Below are 27796 nucleotides of genomic sequence, written 5' to 3'. Positions count from 1 at the left end.
TATCATGTTAAAAACAAGAAATAATTAATCTAATATAAATTTATGTTTAGAAATTTGTTAATATAAATCACACATTTACCAAACAAAACTTACATAATTAAAATTATTAAATCTAAAATATCTTGCAACAAATCCATAATCAAATTAATAAAATATAATTTTTAAGAAGATATTTTCTAACTAGAAACATACTTTGTAAATCTCATTACAAATAATCTTGTTTACTTCTTAGAAGTTTGTACTTCTTACCATATGAAGAAAAAGCCTCAAGAATACAAAAGAGTTGGAACCCAAGTCAAAGGTGAAAGAAAGACAAAAGAGTAAATTGAAAAGACAAACATAAGAAAAGCACATGCATGCATTGTGCATTAAAAGGAATCCCACGTATTCTTCTTGTACAGCCTTAGCCATTCTTAATTTACTTTTTAAATATTAAAGCCAATATTTATTCACATGGAAAGCTATTATAACACTCTTTTAGTTGAACGACTTTTACTTTATATTCACTCTTCCACATTTCACCATTTCTCTATGATTTTCAATATTTGTTTTTAAGTGGTAACTTTTTAAATGTTTTATATAACTATAACTTTTTGGGTGGTATTGGATAAATACAATTTCAAAATATTATAGCTTTTAAGGTCAATGATTACATAATAGTTAATTTTAAGAGGGGTATTGATGACTCCAAGATAGTTGATTTGTGATTTTAATTTTTTTTATTTGATATGGGAATTTTTTCAAGAAAGATTGATCAAAATTTCTTGACTAATATTTTTTGATGGGTAATGGATATGTTTTTATTAATATTTAAAATATGAAAGGTTCTATCAATCTTTTAGAGACATCATACCTCCAAAAAAAAATTAATTTGCATTGCTACTACCTATCATGAAGTTCTTTACAAAATTCACACTACTTTTGTACAACTAGACACTATACACCTATTGCGACTATCTTCATATTTAAATGTTTACAAAAATTACACCTTATATGTATTATTGAACCCAGATCAAATTTATACAAAATTTTACAAAATCTTATTGTTTCATCTATTTTTCATCTTTTTTCTTCCCTACTTTAAGGGGATCGTTGACCTAGTGGTCTTCTAGACTGAACACCAAGCACTTTCTATCCTTCTTCTTTATCGCCACACCAAATGCACTCTTCTCTTTCTCTTGCTCTTACAAATAATGTTTTAGTGCATCCCAATCGATTTGGGCCTTAGCACAACATTCCACCAGATGAATGTATGTAACAATGGTTTGAGCTCTCCCACCTGAAGCTAATCACCATTACGTGAAACAATTCCTTCTCTTGCTTGTGCCATTGCCAAGAAGTCATTCATTCCATATGTCCACTCACCTTTCACACACTCCTGCATGACCAAACACACATCCTCCTTATTCCCCAATTCCAATACCCAAGATATAACCATGGATACAATGCCAATGTTAGTTTGGTAGCGATGCTATGTCTTCATAAATTCCTCACCAAGTTAGATATCCATGATTTGAAGGAACAAAGGGTCTTTGAATTTGAAGACACTCCTCAACCACTTCTTTGTGACTATGCCAAGAAAGGCCAATTGTTGTTTTGGTGTGATCAATGTGAAGTTGGCTTCCATACTATGCAAAACCACACTATCCATCCTTCTCTCTTGTCGCTCTTCTCAAAGTTTCAATTGGCAATGGGGATGAAAAGAGATTCCTTCTATTAATAACTACCTCATTTGATCACTTCATATTAAAAAACCACTACTTGCCATTATGGAGTTTGCAAACGGTGGTGTGCAAGCAATCTTAGAAATCAAGCTGGATCTCTCTATAGTTCTCCCATATTTCATTCACCTTCCCTTCAATAAATGGGGCTACCACCTTGGACAAGGTGTCCACCACTCTGTTTCCACCCCTCATTGTGTAGGTAATTTTTAAATCTCTAAAGGTTAATAAATATTTTTTGTTAAATCTTCATGCAACAATCTCCCCTTTTATAATAACATTTATGATAAAAAAGAGCCACCCTTTAGGTGCAATTTTGATTTGGATAATTTTTTGGCCATCTTAACTACCAATAATGTCGCCTAAACTTTGACCTCATTATTTGATCTTTCCATCAACTTCTTGTCTCCCATTATGACTATTGGTTCCCAAATTGGGTTTTATGCTTCAAAAGCCACCAATACACTCAATCTAATTTCTATGAAGTAGCCAACTTCAATCGTGGAAATGTAAGGAAAGAACAGTGCGGAAAATGCTCTCCTAACACCAATTCTAAGGGGAATCAAGCAAGTATGTCTTTAAATTATTTTGCAGAACATTAAGATTTACATAGACTAATGAAAAAACTAATCACACAGAAAACACAATAAAGAGTTAACACCACATTTATATGGGAAAACCCTTACGGGTAAAAAACCCACCACCAAAGAGAGATCACTTTATTCATAGTTAACATAAGGTTACAATAAAGTTACAGATCCTCTTCACAGGCATTTTCTCTCAGAATCTATGTTCGTATCATAGTCATCACCTATGCAAAACACTCAGGCTTCAAACATACATGACTCCACACCATACATCACACAATAACCTCTCTCACCCTTTCGGTTACATCTCTAGCAACATATATATCAGTCATCGATTACAATGTATCGATTAACCATAACCATTATGGATTCCAAAAGTGTATCATTCAGTAACATCCATCCACCTAACCAACATTGCGTTTTGGTTTCCTCTGGCTACTCTGATTACATCTGTCGAATGTAATTCACACAATAGTTAGTCGCTCCAACTGCCAAGAAGTCTAACCGTCAACCGTCCTGTATTCATGACTCATCCATTATCCCACATTTGTCAGGAATTTGGGTCAATTCATATTCATATATACCGACGAGACCATCTTCAGTGTCCAAGAGTTTCACCTTTTGGACTTCGGTTCGAACGCACACCCGTAGTCATTCTCTACTCCATTGGCCATCAGAAAGACCACAAATGCGTTGCTCCGATCTCCTAATGAACTAGTAGATGACTCCACTAATGCATCTCCAAAACGGGTCGGCTCCATCGGCTCATCGGGATAGCCTTCAACAAGTAGACTCGATCTTCCGATGACACCACAGCAACTCAATCGGGCCATCAACATAGCTTCCATCTTGTCAACCTGATCGCCGAAGGTGACCTCATCAGGTATCAATGTAGCAAACAACCAATTCTCTCAATCTCTGATGATACCCCTTTCCTCTTTCTATGCTCTGCCACGTGGCACCCCCTGATTTGATTCGGAGTCCCTGCCCTACCACCTTAGCACGACCTCACTAACCACCCAGAATGAAGTTCTTCTTTGTTGCTAGGTCACGATGGAAAGTCTAACAAGCAATTTCCCATCACGACCTAGTGATCACCATCAGATCTTCTGAGATCATCGTCCGATCAGCTGTGATCTGCTCGACCTTTAACTCACCATAGCCGCTCTCCTGTCGGGTCCCACCACTTGGTCGCCATGTTGCAAGGGATAACATTTCGAGCACCTCACAACCTCAGTACAACATCAGTCGTTGATATTCCCAGAATTTTACTCCATCGTTTCTCTTCCTTGTATCTGTCGTTGGATCATCTCGGACTTGCATGACCCTTATCTCACTTGGGCACTCACTTATGCCACGTGTCACTTCTTGATTGGCTTTGGAGTCCCTATCCTGCCACCTTAGCACAACCTCACTATCCACTGGAACGAAGCTCTTCTTTTTCGCTGGGTCACGATGGAAAGTCTAACGAGCAATTTCCCATCATGACCTAGCGACCACCATTAGATCAACCTTGATCTGCTTGACCGTTAACCGATCACATGAAGAAGATTCCATTGGCTCATCGGCAAGAGTCACACCAATAGTTGTTCCATTGAGATAGGTTACTCCGATCAGTCTGAACACAAGTCAAGTTAATTCGAGGCACATTTCCAATAGGAAATTATCACAAGGATTGGACCAACTGCAACAAGGATTCTGCAGATCCTTCTATGCTTTGGGCTCTACAAAACCCAGGAGGTTAATCCCTTTAGTGAATTTCTTTATCTCTGCACCACACTCAAAGATTCACTAAAAATAAGGTAGATTATCTCATAAGGTAGCTCAACAACAGGGAGAATGCTCAAGGATGGAAAATCCTTCAGTGATCCTCAGCCTAACTGGAGAAATGAAATCAAAGGTGTTTTGATAATCAACAAATTACATCGATTCATCAATGAATGTGAAACAAGGCTGATATTTAAAGACAGCTACAAGCAGTGATCAGTGCCTTACTCTATTGGGCACCTAAAGATACATAATGTAAACTGAAAACGTGACAAAATTTTATCTAATAGTATAACATCTAAGATAATACTGCCTTATAGTATATCTCATTTCCATTCCTAACCCAAACTGCTTATCTAAATCCTTGCATATGCCCTATCACTTTGTAATCCCACTCAAGCATTTAATCGACCCCTTAGGTCAAAACATGAAATGAAAAATTACATACATCATAACAATGCAACAAATAAAAAAAAACCTTGATTCTATTCATTTGAAAGATGACAGAATTATACATTGGAGAGAAACGGATCAGAATTTTATTTTTATTGAATAAAATTACTACTTTTATCACAGAATGAAATCTACATATAACTTCTTCAAGAACCTACAAAAAGCTTAACACTAAATGCTTTTCATTTTGCTCAGGAAATAACTTTACATCTTGCTCACTTCACCTAGACTCACTACTAGAACTAGACAAGGAAACTCCTAGGAACAAGAAAATTCTGAACCCTCAAGAGACTCCCCAAATCCAAACCTGTCTAATGGGCTTGATTTCCCTTTTTATAGAAGAAAAGGGAGCAAGAAGCTTCAGGCCAAAAGACACATGTCAACAACAGATTTACTCTCAACAATTAGGCCTAAAAGGCCATATGCAATTCATTTACAAAGATATTCTATGTCCATTCACTGGCACCTATGAATCAATATTTTGAATTAAAAATTGGTAGAAGCAAAACTACTTGAGACATGCCATATCACCCTTATGCCTTCAGATGGCATGTGAGATGTTACGTTCTGTCCAACAGAGTGTTTCCCTTCTCGAAAGGGATACTAGGTCCCGACAAGAAGAAAAGTCGCCTTTAAACTAGAAGAGGACCTCAAGTCTTCATGCTTAGGATCATAAAAGGTGGAAGGAGGAGCTAAAGGGGAAACATAATATGTTGGGGAGGGGTCGCAACTTCCATGCAGTCACAGAGATGACTGGCTGCCACTTCCCACCCAAACAAATCCTTCTTTCATTCCTCTGTGGGCTCCTTCTTAGAACCCCCTGCCATCCAGTGGTAGAGTAGAAGCAGAGGTTGTGCCATGCATGGTCTTTCTACATAAGAAAAGGATTTCACGCCCCCTCTGGAAATCCTTCTCACTTTCACAACCCCTCTGACAATAAACATACTCACACAAAAGAAAAACACCCAGCCAGTATCACGGAGCATACAACAACTCCATGCACGATCTTGCTCAAACATCATCTTCCTTGCAGAAGAAAGAACTTCTCTCAGAAAATGAAAAAGGCTTCTTTTCTCTTCTACCCATTAAGTCACCACCCCATTGTATTTATAATCAAGAACACTTCACCTAGTGATGCTCATTCACGTGAAAATCATCATTTTGGTGCTTTCAACTCAACCTACCAACTATGGATTCTAGAAATCATGCCTATCAAATCCACTACATCCTTCTAAGGTTCATCTTCTATGAACAATTTTGTTATGATTTTATTCCTCCTTAAGTGTACATTTTCTGCTTCAGAATCCCTGTGAACAAGCGATCTCAGATTTCATCGGGGAACCCATGATCCTTATCTCTAATATAGAGCTATCCTAATCCTTTCATACATCTAAGACATTGTCCTTGCTTGTCAAATCAACCCTGACCCAATAGAAAACTTCCAAAAGGTCCCTCAGTGATGACTCGGCATTCAAAAGTCCCAACTTGTCGCTATCTGTTCCAAGTCAACAAGCCTATATTCTGTCCATTCTATCTTTCTCACTCAATAATGGTCAATATGGCGCTGACCTTCCATTGTGGCTTGTGGACCCATTAAACATGTGATGTAGCAGTGCCATATCATCTTCTAGCCTAACACTGTTAGGAACCCCACCATCGGTCTTCTTGGTCAGCTCGAGACATGTGACATCATCTTGTGATGCCGCGGTCCATAAACTTCTTGCATCTTCCTTCCTGGGGTTACGAGGGTCGTCATATTTGTTCACACTTTACCTTACAACCACTTTCCCCCCAACCTTTGCAAATTAAAAGTCGAGCACCTTTTCGCCCAGATTATAACATCACCGTCCATTTGAAACACATGCAAATTGATGGGGCCATTAGTAAGTCAGTCTTTACCTCTTGAGAACTGGTAATATGAGGACTTTGAACAGTCAAACCACTGGTTTACCCTTCTCTGCTGAGGACACATGGCATCATCTCATGATGTTGCGGTCCTTATCTTCCTTGCATTTTTGTCTGCAAGGAAGCACAGACCGTAGGATCTATTTTTCCTTTATCCATCGGCTAAAGTATTTAAAACTTTAGAATTAGGAAAAATATAAAGGGGCCACACTGAAAACAACTTAATGCTTGGGAAATATAATGGCCCCACCAATGGTAACCAACCCTTGGCTTAAGTGGAAAAAGGTAATGATGGAATATAAAAGGCTTAGGGTTTTTTCTTCACAAGACTTAATCAGAAATTCATAAACCCTAAACCCTAGACCTTGAACTTTGACAAAGGACAAAATAAATCCAGAATGACCAAAATTTTGACTCACTAACCAAAATTTTGCAAGACATAATTTTAGGTCCTATCAATGACGATATTGTCAGTTCAATCCCATGCTACATAACCTACCCCTGATGGACCCAATTTATCTTCCAATGCTTCATCAAATTTCACCTTTACCCATCCCTCATCTAGCTTGATCCACTCAATAGTTTTGTTCTCCTTTAATTTCAGATTAGCCCAAATAGGCCCATTAATAGATCAAAATCTAATGTAGGGCCATTTGGATTGGATCATTTTATCATCCTAACTAAAAGGAGTCTTAGTAGGAATAATTTATGCTATAGTCGTTCTTAACATCTCTGAAATGACATTTTCAATTCTTCCATACATTCGAGACAAAGGTTCCATATTCTCCTAAAAAATATGTCTATTACATTCCTCCTAGAAGGTGGATGGGCACACTTACCAAATGTTGGAAATTGTGAATTTATTTGAAGGTAGAAGGGAAAGGAGCCAGCCAACCAAGATTCTTAGTAATGAATTTCCAACAATCATTGGCAAATTCACAATGTAACAAAAGGTGATAAATGGTTTCTTCATTTTTATTACACATTACACACTTGAAATGTCCAAGACAACTTACTCTTCTTAGCCTTTCCCCCATAAGTATTTTGCCTCGCAATGCTAACCAATAGAAGCAACATTCTTTGGGAAAGCAATTCTTGTTCCAACATAAATTAAATGGCCAGTCCTTTTCAACTCATGATGATTCCAAAAATTTTGAACCCAATCTTGACTGAATATTTACCTTGTTGTGAACCACACCAAATGATTTCATCTTGCCCACCCGAGAAAAGTACTTTCCTTTCTGAAAAATGTTTTTAAGCCACTCAACATTATCTCTATCCAAATTTAAATCTCCAATAAACTTCCACCTCCATTCTTCTCTACCACTCACCAAATGTATTTTCTACATTAAATCTACTTCTTTGGTTCCCCATTGTTCTCTAGTAATTTGAAAATAATTTATTGAATTTAACTTCTTTTAGACAACTCAAATAACCAGGAGGACAACTGAGAGGGTGGGGGGTGAATCATTTGTCACCAGATTACAAAAATTTAAGCATTCAAATCCTTATTACTGGAACACATAAACTTAATATCAGAATGCATAAACCAAATACCAGAATGATTGATAAAGAAATTAAACATAAGCATAAATCACAGAACAGTTATCATCCATCCATAACACATAACACCAAGATTTGTATGTGGAAAACCCGGTAAAGGAAAAAACCACGGTGGGAAGCCTACCCACAGTCAGATAAAAATTTTGCAGTAAGTATGTGATTACAATATGAGGGGTACAATATGAGGGGCCTGCACATGCAGAAAGGCCAATAGCCTAGAGCACACTGCTCATCACAAAAAAGAGCCTCACTTACTACAAAAACATCGGACTACAATCCGGAAAGAAGAATGAACTACAAGTATAACATCTCCTATGCCTGAGTATGGTTCTGGTTAAGCTCAATACCAGAGGCCTTAAACCTCTCTTACAAACCCAATTTGATCACCTATGATCGACCAAACCTTTTGGATATGATTACAACATTATTCGCACACAGATAACCATAATCCCATATACCCATGATCTACAAAGAGATCTTACATCATATTTATACCAACCCGGGACCTAAACAATTAGGTCGGCCACCAAAAAGATAATACAATAAGTTCATAACATAAACTCATAATCCAATGATCAACCAAGTCGTCTTAGGCCCAAAATAATGTAAACCAATCCTTAAATCCCGTTGGTAACACATCAGGAACATCCTCCAACACGTTACATAAACCAGTCCATAACCTAGATAACATTGGACCCAAAATAGGTCGCCATTAACCAAATCCAACACCATCGATGAATTGGAACACAAACAAGATAACTAAAATCATCTTGAAATCCATCTAGAAGCCGCACCCACACCACTTATAATATGCATCAAAAGATCTTCAACAAAGCTCTACCGGTAAAACCCCTACCAATGACCAAAAAGCTTACTAGAACAAATGATAGCTCCTGAGTCATCAAATCCCGAACCGGCTGATCATGATACACATTTGAATAGCATGAATGACAAATCCAAACCAAAGCATATCAGATTATACCAAATCATAAACCAACCACTCTACCAAAACCAATCAAAAAACCGGTAAACAATCAAAACAACTGGTGTTGCCATCAATGACAAAATATCAATGCAACACAATCAGTTCCTCAAAATTGCCAACAATCTCCCCCTTTGGAATTGATGGAAACACTAGATGTGAAAAACATCCAAGTGCCAAGAAGTGCCAAACAAGTCTCCCCCAATGGAAGAAAGCCAACAATCTCCCACAAAATGATATAGCAATCAAGTGCTGAACCAAACTCACCCTTTGACTAATATTTTTTTAAGCTCTTTTTTCACATATATATCTCCCCCTTTGACATCAATGCCAAACATATGACATAAACATCAAAGAAAAATCATAAATCCTTTTATTCTTACAGGTAACTACTCCCCCTGAGTAGTAGCACCACCACATCAACCCGGAATAAATAGTAGCTTCGATAATGCATACCAGATTGATGACAATAAACATCACTCAGGTCTCTACCGGAGGGGAAGACATCCCCAATCTATCTCTAAAGTACTCAAATGATTCTTTAGGCAAAGGTTTAGTGAAAATGTCTACAATCTACTCTTTAGTGTTCAACATAAACCAATTTGACTTCATTTGCTTCCACCTACTCCTTTATAAAGTTATACTTGATAGATATGTGCTTTGTCTTAGAATGAAATACCAGATTCTTTGATATATCAATAGCAGCAAAGTTATCACAGTGAATAACTACCAGTTCATTAAAATCCACCTTTATATCCTTCAACATTTGCTTCATCCATAGAACTTGTGTATAGTTAGTAGTAGCAACAACATACTCAGCTTCAACAATAGATAAAGAAGTGCATGACTGCTTCTTGCTAGTCCATGAAATAAGTTTCTTTCCAAGAAAGAAAGCTCCACCGGATGTGCTCTTCCAGTCATCCACATCTCCAGCCCAATCTGCATTTGTATATGCACATAATGTAAAGTCGTCATTTTTAGGATACCACAAACCATACTCAGTTGTTCCCTGCAAATACCTAAAAATCCTTTTCACCGCATTCTCATGATTTTCTCTAGGATCACTCTGATATCTTGATATAATACAAACTGCATTCATTATATCCAGTCTAGTCTAAGTTAGATATAACAAACCTCCAATCATAGACTTGTACCTAGTAGGATTTACCAGTGTAGATGCATCATTCTTTGTCAATTTCTCACTTGTAACCATCGGAGTACTAACCGGTTTACAACTTTCCATACCAAATTTCTTCAACAACTCTCTAGCATACTTAGTTTGACAGATGAAAATATCTTTATCAGTTTGCGTAATCTGCAAACCTACGAAAAATCTCATCTCCCCAATCACAGACATCTCAAATTCATTCTTTATATTGTTAGATAATTTCATACACAACTTATCTTCACCTCCAAAAATGATATCATCAACAAAGACCTCAATAATCAATATTTTATCATCAGTGAATTCCTAAAAACCCATTTAGTTCCAATAACATTCTTATTTTTAGGCCATGAAACTAAAATCCATGTGTTATTCTTTTATATCTGATCCAATTCTTCTTCCATAGCTTTCATCCAACTTTCATCTTTACAAGCTTCATGTACTGATGTCGGTTCAACTTAAGAAATAAAATATACCTCATCAACTGCCAACCTTATTCTTGTCATCACTCCTTTTCTTTTGTCTCCAATGATCTGATCTTCAAAATGATTTAACCTTACATACCAAGGAGTCTTCTGATTTTCTATTCCTCTATCCTAATCTTCAATTATTGTTGAATTTTGTGATACTGTCAGAGTAACTAGTTCAACATTATGTTCCAGTGTAGGTTCTATCGGTTCAATTGTGATCATTTCCACTGTCGGTTCTCTCTCATAGGTTCTGATTTGACTTTTATTTTGCTCATCCACTTTGACATTTGTGCTCTCCACAATTCTTTGGAATATTTTGTTATAACATCTATATGCTTTGCTTTCATTAGAATAACCAAGAAATATTCCTTCATCACATGTAGGATCAAACTTTCCAATGCAATCATCTCTTTTGATATAGCATTTACTACCAAAGATTCTGAAATACTTAACTATCAGTGTATGACCAAACCATAACTCATAAGGTGTCTTACCGATATCTCCTTTGCTATGAACTCTGTTGAATTTTTATACCGTCATGCTTACAACTTCTCTACGATGATACGACGAATCAATAAGGATCCATACAACTACTAAGAGGGGGTGAATCAGTAGATAGAAAATAAACTAAACTTTCACCAAACTCAGAACCCAACTCATAAATCAATCACTTGAACTAACTGGTTCAACACTGTACTATAAACTGCAACTGCACTATCAAGTTTACCGGTTGAATACCATCCCAAAATAACAATGTAATAGATTTTAAAACTCTCAAACCATTTAACCAAAACATCAAACAGCTTTACTCACATTAGTAAAAGCATATTTCAGATCACTTCCAGTCATCTTAACACATCTAAGTGACTTTACCAGTTAAACAAATTAACCATATCAAAACATAACCACAAAAACCATTCACCACTCGACACAATGATTTTTGATGTGGAAACCCAAATGGGAAAAACCATAGTGGGGATGAATACCCACAAGTATTCTGAACTCTTCTGAAGTTCGCCCTGTTAGGAGCCAAGCCTTGTTAGAAGCTTTACAAAAATGTCCTGTTAGGAACAGATCCGGTTAAGGACCACCTAGTTAAGGGATTGACTACAATACCCTGTTAAAGGCAATACCCTATTAGGAGTAACCTCGATAGAGGATTTCAAATCCAAGCTAATGGATCACCTGGTTAGAGGATTTAGAAAACACCAAGCCTATTAAATCTTACCCGATTAAGGGATTTAACTGTTGTAATTGTTAGAAAACAACATGGTTTTTGTTGATCTGGTAATATCACTACTCTACTTGATCATATCCTTTTCATGCTCCTATTTTCCTTCATACATACTAAAGATACTCCTTCTGGTTCGACAATCAATCATACTGACACTTAACCAAAATTTCCAACGCAACTATAAAACAACTCATCGACCTTATAAACAAAACAATAGGTTGGTAACACATCACAAAACCTAAGATCTCATAGAGATTACAAATTAATCGGTTCAAACATGGTTTCTAGATTACATAGCAATTATTGTAAATTGTACAAGACAACCTCAACTGCTCCTGGATCACCACACATTGGATTCTGTAACTCATCATGCGGTTTCCAATTCATGGAATGTACTCACTCATTCCCAAGATAAAACAGTTATCTCTACATGCCGAAATCACTTTGAAACTCATCACGTGCATCATGCATACGTGGTATAATCATCTCCGATCACCATTTGACCATAGATCAACACAACCGATTCACCAAGCTCCATTGGTTAGGGTTCGACATATCAACAGGTTGGGTTGCTGGTTGATCTCACTACTTCTATAATAATACCGGTTCCATTATTGCATCACTACCGGTTGCAATACAAATCTATTACCAATTACAACACTTATACTTCATTAATGCAATCTTCATGAAATGCCAACAATCTCCCCCTTTGGCATTGATGGCAATACAAATATCAATACCCTTTGATTTTGATGATTGAGAGTAATGCACATACACAGGTATAAGAATCCTGGTTTACATTTTACCATGTACTCCCCTTCAACTAAGTCTGCATGTCTTTAGTTGGTAACTGGCTACAGTTCATCTCCCTATCAATCATATAGTTCTTCTCCCCCTTTGACAACAATGCCAAAGTGACAGTAAAACATAGTTTCATACTTCACTATTCTGCAACAACAATCTGTGTCTTGTTGCTCCCCCTGTGGAATAGTTCCACTCTACACCAATCTTGCTTCAAGATATTCAATAAGCTTTGGGACTGATATCTTCCACATCTATTCAACTGACCTCATGTAGGGGCACAAACCCTAGCTGACCTTTAAGATACTCAAAAGTAGCCTTAGGTAGAGGTTTGGTAAAGATATCCACTAGTTGTTCCTTAGTAGATACATGCTCCAGCAACACGTCTTTACTCTGCACTTTCTCTCTCAAGAAATAATATTTTAGCTCAATATGCTTGGTTCTAGCATGCAACACCAAGTTCTTTGAAATATTTATTGCACTGGTATTATCACATAAAATCTTTACTGGTTATGTGATCTTCAACTTGAATCCTTCTTGAATGTGTTTCATCCAGATTGCCTAGGTACAATTCATATACGTTGCAACATATTCAGCTTCAGCAGTCAATTGTGATATATAGCTTTGCTTTTTGTTGCTCCAAGATACAGGCCTTCCTCCAAGAAAGAATGCACCTCCGGTTGTACTCTTCTTGTCATCAACATTTCCTATCCAGTCTGCATCTGTATAGACTTTCAAATCAAACTTACTTACATATGGATACCATAATCCATAATCAATAGTACCTTTCAAATATCTTAATATCCTTTTAGTTGCTACCATGTGTGTCTACTTTGGGTTCTTTTGAATCTGGCAACTAATACAACTAGATGAGCAATATTCGGTCTGTTGTGAACAACATAGTCCAATTTCCCTATCATAGACATGTACTCATTTTCATCAACAGATGTTGCATCATCCTCCTTAGACAATTTATAGCCTGTAACCATTGGTGTCCCAACTGGTTTATAGTCTCCCATTCCAAATGTCTTCAATATCTCTTTCACATTTTTGGATTGTGTGATAAAAATACCACTCTTCATCTGTTGAATTTGAAAACCTATGAAGAGTTTTATCTCCCCTACCAGAGACATCTCAAATTTACTTTTCATCTCATTTGCAAAGTCATCACTCATGTCATTATTGCCTCCAAAAATGATATCATCCACAAATATCTTGTTGGGACCTATAAAATCATGCTACATTTGGTGACCCAATAAAGCCTTGCTTTAAGGTTTTCTCTTTGAGGCTTTGTTTTATGGAAAATTATTTTGGCAAGTGTATCACCAAATCCCCTGTGTCGCACCTGAAAAGCAAAGAAACTTCAATGTAGATGCAATCAGCTTGTGTAAGGTGTTTTACTTGGGTGCCAAACTGGCTTTACAAAAGAAATGAACTTTCAGGCATAAACATTTATCCCACATTGGCCACGCGGAGGAAATTTGTTGTATTTAATACTTGGCCGCACACATCCTTAGTGTCAAATCTTTCAGGCTTTTGGCAAGTGGCCAATCAAGCAGGTGGTGGCCCCCCGCATGCACGTGCGTCTCAGAGCAGCCTAATTTTGTAGCAGAAGGGGTGAGCGACAAAGACCAATTCGAGACCTCATGACTTAAACCCAGTCTCTAGCTCACTAGCATAAAATGATAACATCCAAAAGACTCAAGACCTTGGAGCGATCATATCTGAAGTGATCCAATGGTGGTCGCTAGGTTGTGTTGGAAAAGTGCTCGAAATGTTATCCCTCGCGACCCCGCGACAAAGGAGAGCTCCATTCCAGTGGTGAGTCTAGGTCATGGTGAGGTGGGGGACATGTGGTGACAATGTGGTAGGTTGAGAAAGATCAAATGGTCGACCGAGTTGATCAGAAGTTGGTCGCTATACTACGATCGAAAGACGCGTGATGTTTATTCGCCGCAACTTGGCGACCGAGTGTTGGGGCCGCTAAGAGAAGCAGATTAGGGTTGATCAGATGGTCGTGGTTTCATGTTGGTCATGAGTCCAGGCCATGCTAAGGTGGAAAGACTGGGCCTCAGAGCCAATCAAGGGATGCCACATGTCAGGCCCGTTAGAAGAGAAAGTGATAGAGGTGAGGTAAAGGTTGGACATGTTAGGGCAGATCAATGGTTGTTGCCAAGTCGCAACAAAAAGTTGCTCGGTGGCTAAAGGCCGCAACTTGGTGACCAAGTGGAGGGGCCCAATGGAAAAGGAAAGAAGTTTGGAGGAAATAAAGAACAAGCAAGCCAAGGAAGAAACAAAGAGCTTCATTCCGGTGGTGAACTTAGGCGGTGCTGAGGTGGCAGGATAAAGCCCCCAGAATGAACGAGATGGTGCCACATGGCGAAGATGCATGACAAAGATCTGCGTGACAAAATTCAAATATTTAAATATAAATTCATACTGTGGTAGCAGGTAGAAACTTAAACAACAGACCTATAGAGGGATTGATGACTAAAGGTTTTTGCCTGATATATAAGCGTTATATATTGTTGGAAAGCTCTTGATCTGAGCAATCAAATTTTGCATTCAAGTGTAGCCCATGAAAAAAATCTTTGGGGCAGTTACCTCAGGATCTCAGATTGGATTTCTAGTTAGAGAGATTGGATGTTCTGTAGGCCAAAGTTGTGTGAGGCAGTTATTTCTAAAAGATAGGGTGGTTGCCATTGTCAAAGAATGAAATCTAATTTTGTCCTCCCTGCCTTCTTATTCGAGAGTCTTCTCATTTGGTAGAGGTTCTAGATTTTTGTGAGCAAGGCTCTTGAATCTCAATTTCCATTTTCTGATCTTTTTCCAAATTTGTAATACAATGTCCCTTTTCAAGTAATAGAGTATCTTCTTGCTGTAAATGTTTTCTATTGCAGGTCACATATATGTAAGGCATATATACAGTTTATTGGATTGTCTCTAGGCCTTTTCTTATTTTTAATGAATCCAATCTTCAAGGAAGTTTTGGTTTGTCCTTCAAAGTGGGAGTGTAAAGGCTGTTCTTAGGTACTTTTCAAGGAAGAGTTTAAATTCTATGAGAAAATCATTTTGGATTCAAGATAATGTCTGGATATGTATGATCCTCTGTTTGAGTTTAGAATGTATTAATGTGAGGCATTAATACAGGGATATCTTTCTTAATAATTTAGATTTGCAATAGAGGTTTTCATTTTCAGTTTGGTGTATGAGTCCATGCCCTTGGATAAGGCACTGATCTTGCAGATTCTAGGGATTCTCAAAGATTTTAAAATATCAAATATCATTTTAGTTTTATGTCTATAGTTTTAGTTTGTTCCACCTATCTCATGCACCAATCCAGTTGAGATGTCAATGTAGATCTAGCCCATCTGTAGTAACCTCCTTGTTGTTGAGCCCTGTGAGATTTATCTACTTTCTGTTGATACGGTTATGTGTGTAAAGAGTCTAGTTTAATACATCAAAGGTACACCCACCTAGGTTTTGCAGAGCTTGAAGTGTAGAAGGATTCATATCCTTGTTATGTTGTCCAAGCCCTGAAGTATTTCAAAGACTAAAATTGGCCATTTTATAGATTGATTGTAGGTGGACTTGGGTTTCTCTTTTATGAGAACAACATACCTCACTAACCAGTATCTTATCTCCTTTAGTCTTGAGATATATATTGTTGTCTTCCCTGGTTCTCTGAAAACTTATCTTCACCAAGTGTGAACGTAGTCTTTCATACCATGCTCTTGGTACATGTTTGAAACCATAGAGTACCTTGTGTAGTTTGCACACCATATCCTTTGCATCAGTGAAAGCATAACCATCTAGTTGTTCAATGTAGACTTCCTCTTCTAGTATTCCATTTAGAAATGTTGACTTCACATGATTCCCCTATATGCTACAAATGCAAGTAGAGTCCTAACGCCTTCCAATCTAGCAACTAGTGCAAATGTCTTGCCATAGTCTTCTCCTTCTTCCTGTGCATAACCTTTGCATACCAATCTAGCTTTGTTTTTGACTACTACTCCATCTTCATTCAATTTATTCATGAATACCCATTTAGTACCTATTACATTTTTGTTCACCGGTCTGGGTACTAGGGTCCTTGTATTGTTCTTCTCAATCTGGTCAAGCTCTTCTTCCATAGCCTTGATCTAGTGATCATCTCCAAAGGCTTCCTTTGCTATTCTAGGCTCAATAGTGGATATCATACAATAATTCTCTCTAATTATTGTTCAAGTTAACAAACCAGCATCTTTATCTCCAATAATCTGATCATGATTATGATTGAGTCTTACATACCTTGGAATAACATGACCATTATCTTCAAGTTCTTCTTCCTCACTATCTTCATCTTCTATAGAATCTACCCGTTCTGGTTGAACTGGTGTTGCAACATTTATTTCACCAACTTTTGGCTTCATCGGTTTTCATTCCAAAATCAAAATGTAAGGTTCATCTTCCTTCTTCTCCTCACTAGTTTCTCTAGTACCTTCAAGACATTCATCCACTCAGACATCAACACTTTCAATGATCTTCTTTATCCGATTGTTGTAACACTTGTATGCTTTGCTCTTGCTGGAGTAACTAAGAAATATGCCTTCGTCACTCTTAGCATCAAACTTACCAACATAGTCACCTTTCTTGATAAAACATTTATTGCCAAAAACCTTAAACTAACTTCCATTAGGTGATCTACCATACCAGTATTCATAAGAAGTTTTATCCTTACCTCTTTTAACCAATATCCGGTTCATAGTGTAGACAGTTGTGCTAACAACTTCTCTCCTGAAATTTTTAGCTACACCTCCTTATTAGAATAGTTCTAGTAGCTTCAACAACTGGTCGGTTGTTCCTCTCTGCAATACCATTCTGTTGTGGTGTCCTAGGTATATAAAGTTGCCTCTTAATTCCATTGTCTTCACAGTATCCTCATAAGTAAATTCAACACCTTGATCAGTTCTTAAGCACTTTATCCTCTTTCCACTTTCCTTTTCAGCTAAGGCCCTAAATGCCTTAAACTTTCTAAAGGCTTTTGTTTTGTCCTTCAAGAATGTGACCCACATCATTCTTAAGCAATCATCAGTGAAGATCATAAAATATCGATCACCTTGAATACTCCTAGTCCTTATTAGTCCACAGAGGTCTGTATCAACCAAATCTAATAAATGTTCTACTGAGAAAGATTTGCTCTTACAAGTTGAGGATTTCATCTTCCCTAACTGACATTCTTTACACAGAGCATTCACCGATTTGTCCAACTGAGGCAAACCTCTTACCGACTTGGACTTACTAACTTTGATGATGTTATCAAAATTTACATGACAAAATTTTTTATGCCAAATCCAACTATCATCTACTTTAGAAATTAAACAATTGTTGACTTTAGGATTTAGGTGAAACAAGTTACCTTTTGTTTGTTCACTGGTTGCAATCAGTTCACCTTTGCTTCCATAGATTTTGCATATTCCATTTTTGAATTCTAGTGGATAACCTCTATCATTGAGTTGAGAAACACTCAAAATATTGTGTTTCAATCCTTCAACCTAATAGACATCATCTTCACTTCTCTTTCCATTAAGAGAAATGGTTCCCTTTTCTTTTACCATGCAGGGTGAGTCATTTCCAAATCTCACAATGCCTCCATCAAATTCCTTCGAAGTAAGAAACTTACTTCGATCACTGGTCATGTGGTGTGAACAACCACTATCTATAATCCAATCATCAAAAATATCCATGCGAGAGACTAATGCCTTCTGATCTGATGTCTCTTCTTTAATGGCAACAAAGACAATGTCCTCATTTGCATCTCCCTTTGATTCCTCCATCAACTACAATGAGGAAATCTCTTTTTCCTTTGCCTTTGTACTTCTTATACTTCTCATGTTTATGCTCATTGTCTCCATTTGGGTAGTTGGCTACAATATGTTCAATCCAGTTACATGCAAAACACTTCAAAGGTAATTTACCGTTGTACTTACCTGTACCTCTGGATAACCACTTGGCCAACAATGCTTCAAGCTCGATCAAACTATCTTCATCATCAACTTCTTTGTTGGATCTTGACTCATGACTGTGACTAGCTTCTTTGCTTTTCCTTATAGGTGGATTAGAAACCAAAGCTCTAAATGTAGATTCTAATTTCTGAACACTTCCATCAAAACTATTTAGTTCAAATGCAGTTAGTTTACCAATGATGGAGTCAAGAATTACCTTAGTTTTATCAATAGACATGTGTTACTGAATGGCTACAACTCAGATAGTGTAGACTGATAGAAGGGTTCTCAACACCTTTCCAACTACTATGGTATCCTCCACTTTACCGCAAGTACTTTTGATCTCACTGACTATCTCCTTGATCCTCTAACCATACTGTTGAATATTCTCACCTTTAGCCATCCGCATGTCATCAAATTTACCTCTCAGACTCTCCTCTTTGGCAGTCTTCACATGCTCATCACTGCTAAAGATATCCTCAAGTTTCTTCCACACATCATAAGCAGTCTCCAAACCATGGACATAAACATACTTTTAATCGGACAAGGAACTGATAATGGCCTCCAATGCTTGATTACTCTCCTGTTGCTCCTTATTTTGATCATCAGACAAAATCCCACTAGGAGAGGTTCATCTGGTAACAACATGTTCCCAATATTGACTTCCTAAGATTTTGATATAGATCTTCATCCTATCACTCTAGATTCTATAGTTTTCCCTATTGAACTTTGGATCTTCTTTCTTCATCATGTTCTTCTAGATCTTTACCTCAAGTTGTTAGGCTTAGACACTAGAGGACCTAAAATGCTCTAATACCAATTGATGGTATGATGAATCAATAAGGATCCAAACAACTACTAAGAGGAGGGGTGAATAAGTAGATAGAAAACAAACTAAACTTTCACCAAACTCAAAACCCAACTTATGAATTAATCACTCGAATTAATCGGTTCAACACTGTACTATAAACTGCAATTGCACTGTCAAGTTTACCAGTTGACTAGCATACCAAAATAATAGTGTAACAGATCTGAAAAATCTATAACCATTTAACCAGAACACCAAACAGCTTTACTCACATTAGTAAAAGCATATTTCAAATCACTTCCGTTCATCTTAACACATCTAAGTGACTTTAGCAGTTACACAAATTAACCATATCAAAACATAACCACAAAAACCATTCACCACTTGACACAATGATTTTTGATGTGGAAACCCAAATGGGAAAAACCATGGTGGGGATGAACACCCACAAGTATTCTGAACTCTTTTAAAGTTTTCCCTATTAGGAGCCAAGCCTTATTATAAGCTTTACAAAAATGTCTTGTTAGGAACAGATCTGGTTAAGGACCACCCGGTTAAGGGATTGACTACAATACCTTGTTAAAGGCAATACCCTATTAGGAGTAACCTCGATAGAGGATTTAAAATCCAAGCTAATGGATCACCTGGTTAGAGGATTTAGAAAACACCAAGCCTATTAAAGCTTACCCGGTTAAGGGATTTAACTGTTGTAATTGTTAGAGAACAATAGGGTTTTTGCTGATTTGGTAATAGCACTACTCTGCTTGATCAGATCATTTTCATGCTCCTATATACCTTCACACAAATTGCAGATACTCCTTATGGTTTTGCAATCAATCACACTGACACTTAACCAAAATTGCCAACACAACTACAAAACAACTCATCGAACTTATAAGAAAAATAATAGGTTGGTAACACATCACAAAACCTAAGATCTCATAGAGATTACAATCAAATTGGTTGAAACATGACCATTGGAATACATAGCAATCACTGAACATTGTATAAGAGAACCTCGATTGCTCCTGGATCACTGTACATTGGATCCTTTAACTCATAACGTGGTTTCTACTTCATGCAATGTACTCTCTCATTGCCAAGATAAAATTGTTATCTCTACATGCCAAAACCACTTTGAAACTCATCACGTGCATCATGCATACATGGAATAATCATCTTTGATCACCATTCGACCATAAATCAACACAACCGATTCACCAAGCTTCATCGGTTAGGGTTCGACATATCAACAGGTAGGGTTGTCAGTTGATCTCACGGCTTCAATAGTAATACTAGTTTCCTTCACTTGCTCAACTACTAGTTGCATTAGTGCATCACTACCGATTGCAATACAACTCCATTACATGTTACAATTGACATCAATGACAACACTTATACTTCATTAATGCAATCTTCATGAAATGCCAACACTCTCCAGTGGATATGTGGTAGATTAGCTTCCATCATCATAGTTCTAGCTGCATCCAAGATGGTTTTGTTCTTCCTTTCCACAACTCCATTCTGATGAGGTGTCTGGGGTGCAGACAACTGTCTCCTTATCCCATTCTTCTCACAATAGCTGTTAAATTCACCGGATGTGAATTTGCCACCCTGATCTAACCTTAAACATTTAATCTTTAATCATGTCTCTGTCTCAAATTTAAATTTAAAGATTTTAAACTTTTCAAATGCTCTAGACTTCTCCCTTAGAAAATTAACCTACATCATTCTAGAATAATCATCAATGATTAGCATGAAATATCTATCTCCCTGAAAACATTTGATTCTAGCAGGACCACACAAATTAGTATGAATAAGATCAAGAACATCATTAGATTTGTCTTGTATACTTCTGAAAGAAGTTCTGACTTTCTTTCCCATTTGACATTCCTTACATAACAAATTATAGGGCTTTACAATCTTAGGTATATCTCTAACTACCTTAGTAGAACTGATCTTCACAATGCAATCAAAATTCACATGACACAACCTCTTATGACATAGCCAACTCTCATCAATTTGTGCAATCAAACATGTCTTCTCACTGGAGTTCAAATGAAAGATATTACCTTTAGTCTGTGTACCAGTTGCAATTTCCAATCTAGATCTGTTGATAATCTTGCATTTTCCATCCTTGAACTATAACTAAAATCACTTATCCACCAACTGTCCTACACTCAAAATATTATGCCTTAAACCTTCAACATAATAAACATTATTAGTGTTATGCTTACCATCCAATGATATTGTTCATTTTCCCTTGATCATACATGCTTTGTCATCTCCAAATCTAACCATACCACCATCAAATTCTTGCATAGATAAGAACTTCCTTTTATCTCTAGTCATATGATGTGAACATCCACTATAAATTATCCATTCATCCTTGTCTTCAATTTTAGTAGCAAGGGCCTTCTCTTTAGGTACTGGATCATCTTCCTTGATAGCCAAAAATACCCATTCCTTTCCATTGCCAGATCCACTACCTGAATCTTGTGTCATTTCATCATTAGAATCAATCACACCTTCCTCATCTGCATAGTAGCATGATTTGTCTTTGTTTTTCCTATACGTATGCTTGTTATGATAATCATGGTTAGGCCTAAAATATCTTCTAGCTCTTTCTTCAAATTTTGAATTCCTTTCAGGACATCTAGATGCAAAATGACCTATCCTATTACATGAAAAACATTTAAAAGGTGATATTACTTCATACTTACTTCATGTCGGTCCTTTAGGTACTCTTCTAGTAAATAAGGCTTCAAGTTGCTCAAACTAATCATCTTCTTTCTTCATATCCTCTAGTTCCTTCACATATAAAGCTTTCCAATCACTCTTATCGGTAGATGATGTAGATGCATGAAAAAGGTTCAGATTTCACAGCACCAGAAGGTCCAAATTCCTCAAGTTCAAAAGTAGATAACTTTCCAACCAAGGTATCCCTATTATCAGGGGTGTTTGCCATAGTTCTCAACTTATTAATTGTAGTAGCCTTCATCTTATAAGCCGGTGGAAAAGATCTCAATACTTTAGAAACTATTTCATCTTCACTCAATGATTCACCACAACATTGAATTCCCATAACAATATCATTAACTCTCTCCATAAAAGCAAGAATCCTTTCATTTTATTCCATCTTTAGGTTTTCATACCTTTCTCGGTAACCATCAAGTTTAGAAATTTTAACAGTAGAGTCACCTTTATTCAAAGTACATTTTTTCCCATATAGCCTTTGCAGTTGATTTGATAGTTAGTCCCATTATTTGTTGATCAAAAAGTGCACACAAAAGGGCTTCTCTAGCTCTACAATCATTCTCAAGCTCTTTATCTAGACCTATCGGAGGAGGATTGTTAGATGCCGGATTAAATGATGTAGCACCATTCTCAGTGATCTCCCAAATTTCCTTTCCAAGGCATCTCAGGTGAGTCTCCATCTAAATCTTCCATACCCTGTAATTTGTTCCATCAAGCCTAGGAATTTCTCTCCGAAAAACAACTATAGATGTATTTGATGAATTTGAATTGCTAGATGCCATAGGATCTTCCTCAAGTGGTTAAGATTTTACAGAGAGGACCAAGATCTGATATCGATTGTTAGACAACTCAAATAACCACAGGACAATTGAGAGGGGGGGGTGAATCAGTTGTCACCATATTACAAAACTTTAAGCATTCAAATCCTTATTACTGAAACACATAAAATTAATACTGGAATGCATAAACCAAATACCAGAATGACTGATAAATCAATTAAACATAAGCATAAATCACAGAACAGTTACCATCCATCCATAACACAACACCAAGATTTGTACGTGGAAAACCCAGTAAAGGGAAAAACCACGGTTGGAAGCCCACCCACAGTCAGATAATACTTCTGCAGTAAGTATGTGATTACAATATGAGGGGCATGCACATGTAGGAAGGCCAACAACCTAGAGTGCACTTCTCATCACAAAAATGAGCCTCACTGACTACAAAAACATTAGACTACAATCAAAAAAGAATAATGAAATGAAAGTATAGTATCCCCTATGCCTGAGTACAATTCCGGTTAAGCTCAATACCAGAGGCCTTTGTTGGTGTAGACACCCAAAAATGGTCAACGCTTGCGGAATCATACTTTAACATTTGCGCATTGCCTCATTTTAGGTTTTTGCGTCGCATTAACATTTCTCCTATGTCACGCACTTGGTCGTTATCATTTGCGAACATCGAGTCATTCTTCTATATTCTTCAATCATCTCGTCTTCGAATTTGGTCTTGTCGACAACATTATCCAGTCATGATTTTGATCAATTTTACTCTGTCGCATCAATGTGCGTATTCATTTGTCATCATTTTGGACATCGTTAATCCTAATTAGGGTTTAGTCCTCTTATCAATCTTGTCAATTTATCCTTTAATCTTGTCGTTTTACGATCGATTTGTCATCGACCGTTGTCATGTTCGATCTTGTCATCTTGCAATCCATTTTGTTGTCGATTCTTGTCCTCTTGTCGATTTTGTCATTTTGCAACCGATTTGTCATCATTTCACTATCAATCATTATCTGTCTCAATTGTGTCAATTTGGATCAAATCATGTCAATTGGCGTATTTCTCAATCAAATCATTTATCGCATTGGTCATTTATCAAATTCACAATCATGACATTAATTATCTTCAATCAAGACCTAATTGTCATTTTCGCATTTCTAATTCGTCTTCTAGGGTTTTATGATTTAGTCATTTAACCTAATTTGCCATTTCTTCCTCCAGGATTACTAAATTATTTATTAATCCTAAGTCTTCTCATTACAATTAAATCTCTATTTAATTGGCTAATTATTCCTCTTTGTGAATTGATTAATAAATGAAAAATTATTAATTGATTCACTAAATCCTAATTTCTAATTTCTTTCAATTTCTAATTCCTAATTTGTCATCAATTTCAATTTTTCTAATTTTTCAAATTTCTAATTTCTTTTCCCTCCTATTTCATCTCCTAATTCTATGGGAATGACATTTCAATTTGTCATAAATTGTCATAATTGACAATCAATCAATTTGACATAGAATGTGTCATAATTTGTCATCAATTATCAATCAATCAAATTGTGCATGGAAAGTGCATAATTTGTCATAATTTGTCATATTGATTTGCAATTTCCATTTGAATTGCATCATGCCAATCTTGTCATTTATCCAATTTCTCTATAAATTGGATGATTTTCTTCAATCAATCCCTTCATGAATTTCGAATTTCTACCGAACCTTCGTTTCTAGTACTCTTGAGCCTTTTTGCTTTCAAATTGTGTGAGCACTTGTAGGTGAGATCCACAAAACTATTGAAGAGGAAAGAACAACAATGGAGCCGCATGGAAGGAGTATTCAATCTTGAATCTGGTTTGCATAATGTTTTCTTTTGAATGCTTCATTTTCATACCTTCATTGAATGTGCTTTAGAATTAGGTTTATTTCAATGAGTATTTCTTTGATTGAGCTATAATATCATGTTTAATGTTTTGATTTGATCTACTTGTTTTGATGATTCCTAATTTTCTACTCCATAGTTGGCATTGTACACTCAGATGAGAATAGTTGATGTTGTCATTGATGGCAACCAACTGGTAACATGGTTCACAGGTTACACCGGCAACATACATCATCTACCGGCACCGGTAGACACTACAAGTTTATTCACACCGACATCCAGTCTACACCAACAGTAGATCATACCGGCACTCTAAGCCAACTCAAAATAATATTGTTTTGTATTGTAATTATATTTGTATAGTCAACATGATGTATTGTAAAGACTCATATATGTATGAGATCTTGTATGTCATTATGAAATGTAATTAGGTAATTTAAGGAAGTGATATATGAGATGTAATAGGTTATGCAAGAAAATGAATTGTATATGCATTTTGAAGTAATTATCTTATGAGCAAATAAGAGCTGAGCTAAGAAAAACAAGGTTTATGGCAGAGGTATCAGATAGAGCCTAAACCAGTACTGAATCCAACATTGCAGATGCTATATTGAAGTAGTACATTATTATTGGATCTAACCATCCATTTGTAGTCAGTGGGACTCCATTTTGTTGTTGAGCAGTGAGCTCTAAGTTGTTGGCCTTCCTGCATGTGTAGGCCCCTATTGTACAAGTAATATTTATTCATAGTGGCTAGTGAGTAAATATTGTGGGTCACAAATCCCACCGAGGTTTTTCCCTTCACGGTTTCCTCGCCAAAAATATCTGTGTTATGGTGTGTATTGATGGTTATACTTTTGTTTCTCTTTACTGCATTATTATTTGCTTATCGGTATATTAATTTGGGTTATAAAGTTTCAAACAAGTTTAAATCTTTCATCTACTGGTTAGACACTGATTCACCCCCCCCCCCTCTCAGTGTCTTTGGGACTGATCAAGTATCTAACAATTAGTATCAGAGAAAATGATACCCTATGATCGATCAATCCTTCTGCATATGATTACAACATTATTCGCACACAAATAGCGATAATCACATATACACATGATCTACAAAGAGATCTTACATCATATTTATACCAACCCAGGACCTAAACAATTAGGTCGGCCACCAAAAAGATAATAAAATAATTTCATAAAATAAACTCATAATCCAATGATCAACCAAGTCATCTTAGGCCAAAAACAATGTAAACCAATCTTTAAATCCCATCCGTAATGCATTAGGAACATCCTCTAACACGTTACATAAACCAGTCCATAACTTAGATAACACCAGACCCAAAATAGGTCGCCATAAACCAAATCCAACACCACCGATGAACTAGAACACAAACAAGATAACTAACAACATCCTGAAAGCCATCTAGAAGCCGCACCAACACCACTTATAATGTGCATCAAAAGATCTTCAACAAAGCTCTATCAGTAAAACCCTTACCGGTGACCAAAAGGCTTACTAAAACAAATGATAGCTCTTGAGTCATCAAATCCTGAACCAGCTGATCATGATACACATCTGAATAGCATGAATGACAAATCCAAACCAATTCCACAAACCAAAGCATACCAGATCATAAACCAACCACTCTAGCGGAACCAATCAGAAACTGATAAACAACCAAAACAACCAGTGTTTCCATCAATGACAAAACATCAATGCAAAACATAATCAATTCATCCAAATTGCCAACAACTTCCTCTCTTAAGACCTGATAACCCTCCCAAGAATCATCCCAAAAGCCATCTGATATGATCAACTATTACATGATGATAAGAAATCATAAAGTTCCAGATTGCTAAACCTTGTGGTAGATTTTTTAATGGTCAATATTTGTGAATATTCCAAACAACTAAGAAGGGGGGGTGAATTGGTTGTACATTAAAATTATATTATTTTTCCCATAGAAACAGATTCCATACAGATTAAACTCAGATTACTTAACCATAAACATATATGAACATGAAAGAACATGCACATGAAACATGAAAACACTTGTTAGGGTTATTAGGACTTCACATATTTTGTCTAAATTTGAAGTCCTAGGCTTAAAATTTTGTAGATTGCATTTAGAATTGCCTTTCAGAGAAAGATTGAATATCTCATTTTGTGAGCTTACAATTTTGAGCCAGAGAATTGTCAAAGCTCCAGAGGTATCATATAACACGCAGGTTATAGTACTACAGCAAGCAACAATGGTCATATAACATGAGGATTATATGAAGTATCAATGGCATGATGTGTTATTGACCCCGTGCCTAACATCAACATCTCACGTTAATAACATGTCATGTTATTGACCGCCTTGAGTATTTGGGCAGCGTGTTATTAACCATTGAGGTAGCAATAGGTGGCTATGTATTTTGCAGTGAAAGAGGGAGTCTTTTTGGGCTCCAAAATTCTATTTTTGAGTTGACTAGTCCATCTAGTCAACTCACTTAGGTTTCATCAGCTGGAGGGTTCCATGTCGTTGGTGGGCTAGTCTCCATGGTTCATTCTTACCATCTGGTGGTAAGACTATTTGTTATCCCATGAGGCAAGGCGACCAACCAAAGGGTCACATGAGATAAGGCAAGTGAAGTATCAAAGGGAAGAAAAGTTATCCCGGAGAGCAGATGGCAACGTCTAAAGATCGCTCTGGATAAATCCTAGCAAAGAGTTGCAAGGGGATCAAGTTTTATCCCAGGGTAACTTCCGAAGAGTAAAATCACTATAGAAAAGTTGCCTCGAGGATGTTTCCAGTTAGCTTGAGAGGCCCTAGGATAATTTTACAAAGAAACAAAGAAGATATTATCCTGTGGTGGTTAGCAATGCATCTCTTGTGGTCCCGGGATAAGGAAGCGGGATGGAACAAAGAAAATGTTATCCTAGAGGAAT

This window comes from Cryptomeria japonica, chromosome 3 (genome assembly GCF_030272615.1).
Source record: "Cryptomeria japonica chromosome 3, Sugi_1.0, whole genome shotgun sequence".
NCBI classification, from domain to species: Eukaryota; Viridiplantae; Streptophyta; class Pinopsida; order Cupressales; family Cupressaceae; genus Cryptomeria; species Cryptomeria japonica.
This window is presented reverse-complemented; position numbering follows the sequence as displayed.